The sequence below is a fragment of the Ursus arctos genome, unplaced genomic scaffold (assembly GCF_023065955.2).
Source record: "Ursus arctos isolate Adak ecotype North America unplaced genomic scaffold, UrsArc2.0 scaffold_2, whole genome shotgun sequence".
NCBI lineage: Eukaryota > Metazoa > Chordata > Mammalia > Carnivora > Ursidae > Ursus > Ursus arctos.
Window position 1 is genome coordinate 89,619,040 of NW_026622874.1, and position 6,972 is coordinate 89,626,011.

Consider the following 6,972-nt stretch of genomic DNA (forward strand, 5'->3'; position numbering starts at 1 on the left):
AGCTGCATCTGGGCCAGTTGGGGGGGTGGGGAGGAGCTTCATTCACCCTTTGTTCAGCATGCTCCGTGGAGAAAAGGCTGAATCCAGGTAAGTTAAAAAAAATATATAAGGAAAATAAATCTTTGGTCCGAAAGCAAGAAAGTAAGAAATTACTTTAAGGCTAATGGGCATATTTCAATAGGACATAGGAGTCAGCTTGAAAGGATTCTCAGTGGCCAATTTGGGGACAGTTTGAATAAAAAACTATGAAGAGTAATTGTGAAAAACATGGAATAAACATAAAAAACCTCCACATATTGGAGGTTACCATTATACCAACCCATTTTGAGAAAGAACTAATTGGCACCCAATTGATGGAGGGAAAGCCTTCTTCACAGTAAAATGGTAGCTAGTAACTGTAGGGGGGGAAATGCAATTTTAAATATAAGTCTTTCAGCCCAGGACCAGATGGCTTCACTGGTGAATTCTACCATTTAAGGAACTAACATCAATCCTGCTCAAGCTCCTCTAAAAAATCGAAGAGGGAACACTTCTTGTGAGACCAGCATTACCTTCATACCAAAGTAAGACAGGACACTATGAGAAATCTACAGACCAACTTCCCTGGTGACTACAGATGCAAAAAATTCTCAAAATATTAGCAAACCAAGTTCAACAATGCGTTAAAAGGATTATACCACCATAACCAAGTGGGATTGATTCCCGGAACGCAAAAATGGTTCAACATAGAAAACCAATCAATGCAATACGTTAACAGAATAAAGGGATCAAATACCATACAGTTGAGCATCTCAACTGAAACAGAAAAAGCATTTCACAAAATTCAATACTCTTCTTGAAAAAAAATATGTAAAATAAAAATATAAAAATAAGAATAGAAGGAAACCACAACATAATGAAAGGCATATATGGAAACCCAATGCTATCATACTCAATGGTGAAAGACTGAAAGCTCTTCCTCTAAGACTAATAGCAAGACAAGGATGCCTGCTTACGCCACTTGTATTCAAAATGACATATATGTTGGAATTACCTAATGAGAAATTTTAAGACACCATCCTAAGAATGCATTGATGAGCAAAAATAAACATGCTTGAAACAAATGAAAAAGTAGAAAGTCCCACTAAAAGAAATAGGGAAAAACCAAATAGAATGTTAGAACTGAAAACTACAATCACTGAAATTGAAAGGAAAAAAAAGTCACCGATGGCCTTCATATTAGAATGGAAATGACAGGAATGAGTCTGTGAACTGAAGACAGGGCAATAGAAATTATCCAGTCTGATGATAGACTGAAAATAGGCTGAAATTTATAAAAAATGAATGTAGCCTCAGGGACCTCTGGGACAATAATGAAAGATCTAGCATTCTTGTCATTAGAGTCCCAGAAAGAAGGAAGAAAATAGCTATAGCTAAAAAATTGTTAAATAGTGGCTGAAAGTTTACCAAATTTGGCCAAAGTTGGAATAAAGCTACAGATTCAAGAAGCCGAGTGAACTCCGAACAGGATAAACCCAAAGAAATCCATGCAAAGACATGTTTTACAAACTTCTCAAAATTAAAAAAATCTTTAAAGTAGTTAGCAAAGATACATTACCTACAATAGAGCAATTATTTGAATGACATTGGATTTGTCATCAGAAACCATGGAGGCCAGAAGAAAATGCTGACAAGGATATGGAGAAAGTGGATCGCTTGTACAATCCTGATGGAAATCTAATATAGCTACTCTGGAAAATATTTTGGCAACTTCTCATAAAACTAAACATGTCATTATCACACAACTCACCAATTACATTGCTGGGCATTTATCCCAAAGAAATGAAACGTTACGTTCACACAGAAACATGTACACAGATGCTCATAGCACTTTTATTCATGATAGCCCCAAACTGGAAATCAAATATCCTTCTACAGGTGAATGGTTAAACAAACTGTAGTACGTTCATACAATGGAATACTACCGCTCAATAATAAGGAATTGAGTATTTATAAAGCTACTTGGATGGATCTCAAGGGATATATATTGAGTGAAAAATCCAATCTGAAAAGATTACATACTGTATGATTCCATTTGTTTTTATTCCATTATTTTTTTAACATAATTTATATCAAAATTAAATAATATTCTTAAAATGATAATTATAGAGGTAGAAAACAGATTGGTGGATTATAGGGGTTCGGGATGGGGTGGGGAGGGAGCTGAATGTTGTTATAACAAGACAGCATGATAAATCTTTTTGGTTGAAATTGTTCTGTATTTTGACTGTGGTGGTGATTACACAAATTTACACGTGGTAAAATTGCGTAGAACTAAACCACAAATGATATGCAAAACTGTCAAACTCTGTATAAAATCAGTGTATTGTTTCAGTGTAAATTTCCTGCTTGTATTATTGTACCATAGTTTTGCAAGATGTTACCCTTGGGAAAATCCGGTTTGAAGAATACATGGGATCTCTATATTATTTCTTCCTCCTGCATGTGAATTGACAATTATCCTAAAATAAGAAGTCTGATTTTTTGAATCTATTAAATCATGTGGAGACAACCTGTATGCCCATCAAGTGATGAGTAGATAAAAATAATATATGCATACAATGGAATGTTATTTGGCCATAAACAATGGAATGAAATACTGACACATTCTAGACCATGGATTAACTTTGAAAACATGGTGAGTGAAAGAAGCCAGACACAAAATACCACATATTGTATGATTCCATTTACATGGAATGTCCAGAATAGGCAAATCCCTAGAGACAAAGTATTGGCAGTTGCCAAGGGCAGGAGAGGGGAGGGGAATGGGAATTGACTGCTAATGGGTACGGTTTCTTATTGGGGTGAAAAATGTTCTGAAATTAGTGATAATGGTTTCACGACTTTGTGAATATACTTAAAATACTGAATTGTCCACTTTAAAAGAATGAAATATGGTGAGTTAGATTTCAGCAAAGCTTTAAAGTGTCGGAATAGCAGCTGTGGAGCTCATCGCTAGCATCTAAAATATTTCAGGCAAATCCTCCAGGCTGCATTGTGACATTTACTTTAAGATTTCCGCCTTTACTACAGGATACTATGACTTAAAGTTGATGTGCTTTAAAGATAATGCCCTGTACATAATTTTGGCAGCTTTCCTTTTGTTTTCTTAACGTTCCCTTGGTGATTTTGTTAAAATGTTAATAAGCATAAATATTTGCCCAAAAAAGAGAGAGAGAGAAATATGTCAGCAAAGGATACAACTGTAAGTGGAAAGCAAATAGGCACTTTGCAGTGAAGGATGCTACACATTTGATCCACTTAAATAAAGTTATGTAGAAACAAAAATATATGTATGCCAGCAATGAACAGGTGGAAACCAAATGCGAAATATAATTTACAAATGCTCAAAAACAATATATTAAGGTATAAATATAATAATATATGTTCTGGCCATCCATGCTGAAAGCTACAAAATGCTGATGAAGAAATAAAAAAGCCAAACAAATGGAGAAACATCCTGTTGGAAGACTCAACATAGTAAAGACTCCAATTCTCTCCAGACTGTTCTACCTCTGTAATGAAATTCCTATTAATATCCCAGTAAGATTTTTTGGTAGATAGAGATGCTCATTCTAAAATTCATATAGAAAGGCAAAGAAAAAAAAGACAAGGAACTAGAACAGCTAAAACAAATTTGAAAAAGGAGAATAAAGTGAAAGGAATCACTCTAACCAGTTTTTTTTTTTTTAAAGATTTTATTTATTTATGTGACAGAGAGACAACCAGCGAGAGAGGGAACACAGGCAGGGGGAGTGGGAGAGGAAGAAGCAGGCTCATAGTGGAGGAGCCCGATGTGGGGCTCTATCCCAGAACGCCGGGATCACGCCCTGAGCCGACTGCGCCACCTAGGCGCCACTCTAACCAGTTTTACGATTTGCTATCTAGTTGCAGTAATCAAGACAGTGCAGTGTTTGTGGAGGGATAGATACACAGATCAATGGAACAATAAAGAACACAAAATGGACCCATGCAAGTATGACCAACTGACTTCTTTTTCCAACTGATTTTTTTTTTACAGAGGTGTAAAAGCAATTCAGTGGAAGAAAGATAGACTTTCAACAAATGGTGCTGTAGCGATTGGGCATCCATAGTGCAAAAGAAGAAGAAGGAGAAAGAGAAGGAGGAGAAGGTGAAGGAGGAGAAGGTGAAGGAGAAGGAGTAGAAGAGGAGGAGGAGGGGGAGGAGGAGGAAGGGAAGAAGAAGGGAAAGAAGAAAAAGAAGATGGGAAAAATGATCAAGGAGGAGGAGAAGGAGGAGAAGAACTTCCACTTAACTATAAGTTATAACTTCTATAATACTTTTAGAAAAAAATATTTGGAATCTCAGGACTACACCAAAAGTTCTTTTTTTTTTTTTAAGATTTTATTTATTTATTCAACAGAAAGAGACAGCCAGTGAGAGAGGGAACACAAGCAGGGGGAGGGGGAGAGGAAGAAGCAGGCTCCCAGCAGAGGAGCCTGATGTGGGGCTCGATCCCAGAACGATGGGATCACGCCCTGACACCAGAAGCATGATCCATAAAAGAAAAAAAAAAAGGCGGGTGAACTGGACTTAGTAAAAATTTAAAACGTTTGCTCTGTGAAAGACCCTGTGAACAGAGTGCAAGGACAAGCTAGAGACTACAAAAAATTCAGCAAATTATGTCCAACCAACAAGTGATATCCATGATATCTAGAGAATGCTCTGAACTCAACAACTAAAAAAGAATTCAGTTAGACAGTGGACAAAAGACTTGAACAGTAACTGAACCATAGAAGATATATACAAGACCATTCAGCGAGAGAGATGACAGTCTTTCCCATAAGTGCGGTTGGGAAAACAAGATATCCTCATGTGAAAGAATGAAGTTGGACCTTACCTCACACCGTAAACAGCTAATTCAGTGGATCAAAGACTTAAACATGAGAGCTAAAACTATAAAACTTAGAAGAAAACGGAGGGGGAGATCCTCATGACATTGAATTTGGCAATGATTTCTTGGATGTGACACCAAAAGCACAGAAAACAAACAAGAGTGGCTCAGTTGGTTAAGTGTCGGACTCTGGATTTTGGCTCATGTCACGATCTCAGAGTCATGGAATTAAGCCCTGAGTCAGGCTCCATGCCGGGTGTGGTGCCTGCTTAAGAATCTCTCTCTCCCTCTCCCTCTGCCCCTCCCCACCCCCGCTCTCTTTCTCCCCCAAAAATAAATAAAAACAAAAATGCACAAAGGACATGAACAAACAATTCACCATTTAAACTTACAAATGGACAGCAACAGATGAAAATTTTCAACCTCATTAGTACTCAGAGAAATGTAAAATAACTTAACATAATTTTTCTCTTGTAAAATTGGCAAAAGCGACATTTTATGATAGCATTTTATGACTATGAATGTACAGAGAAATGTGTCTCATTGATGGAAGCATAGATTATAACATTTCCAGACAGCAAACCAGCACTATGTGTCAAAAGCCTTAAAAACCTTTTTACTTTTTGGCACAGTAATCTCATTTCTAGAAGTCTATGCTAAGAAAATAATTTCTTAAAACCCACAATAAAAATTTATATAAAAAATATTGACTACAGAAGTTAAGATTTTCAGTGTTTAAATTGTGTAGGGGGGATGTTTAAATCAAATAGTAATTTATTTTATTTTTTTAATTTTATTTATTTTATTTTATTTTTAAATAATTTTTATTATGTTATGTTCAAATAGTAATTATATAGAAAACTATCCTAGCATGATGTTAAGCGTATCCCAAGTTTCTTTTAAAATTCCATGCAATGCTAGAAAAAAGGAAAGAAATACAGCAAAATCTTACCAGTAGTTACTATTGGGTTGGTTATTACAGATGGTTTTAATTTCCTTTGTAATATTTTCTAAATCCCCAACTTTAAACAATACCACGGTTGTTTTATAATCAGAAAAATGAAGAAAATTATTCTAAGAGTATAAGAACTAAAGCCATCCAAACCAGTGCACAACACAGAATTGTAATAGCACGTATTAGCTCTTCGAGGAAGACTGTTTTAAAAGTGATACAGTTGGTCTCTAAATGAGGTTTCCCAGGCAACCCCTCTGGAGTTGCCAATATAGAAAGCCATCTCTAGGGTTAGAATCACCCTCTTGGAAGGTTCTGAGGCTCACCTCTCCTTAAAAGAATAATGAGCAGTCTGCAGGGTAGGTGTCTGGTTTAAATTCCCTCTATAGCAGTGCACGCCTGCTGAACGGTTTTCCTGCCAGAAGAAAATTGCTCCCTCCCTTAATAAAAAGTCAATGAAGCTGAAAGAAATCTAGGTTCTTGGATTTGGGGTGGCAGCTGGAAGATTGGTAAGCATTCTTAAATATGGAAGCATCTCACCTAAGCACTGAGTCCATTGTCAGAATTAACCTGAATTTCTGGTGGGCAGGTGCGGGGGGTATGGGGGGAGTCTAGTCTGGTCATTTTCTTCTGATTTGAAAAGTCAGAGGGGTAGATGGACATGATTACTATCTCCAGTGAAAACTTTCTCCTATCATTTCATAAGTAAGAGTGACTCATTCTGGAAGCTCTGTCTTTTTAGTGTTTAGATGGACGAATCAGTAGGGTGCTGAACTCGGTGGTCTGCTCAAGGTTCTTCCTTTAAAACTGTGTTAAGTCTATGCCTTCTATATATTCCAGCCCCGACTATATGTGCAGAATGGTGCTGGAGGGGCTGCGAAAAGACACATGTCCCAGAGCTTGCCTTCAGCTGTTTTGCAATCCAGGAGAAAGGGGAAGGTGTAAACACATGAAAGATTAAATAGCTCAGGAGTTAGTTGGGTGTAAAGTATAAGGGAAGGGACGCTGTTTAGCTGCCTAGCGGAATAATTACAAAATCTTGCAGGCATTTAGCCCTAATGTACCAGGTGGCATGCGAAGCAAGCATTTAAAGGGTGTTACCTCTGAAATGTGTCTAACAGACCTA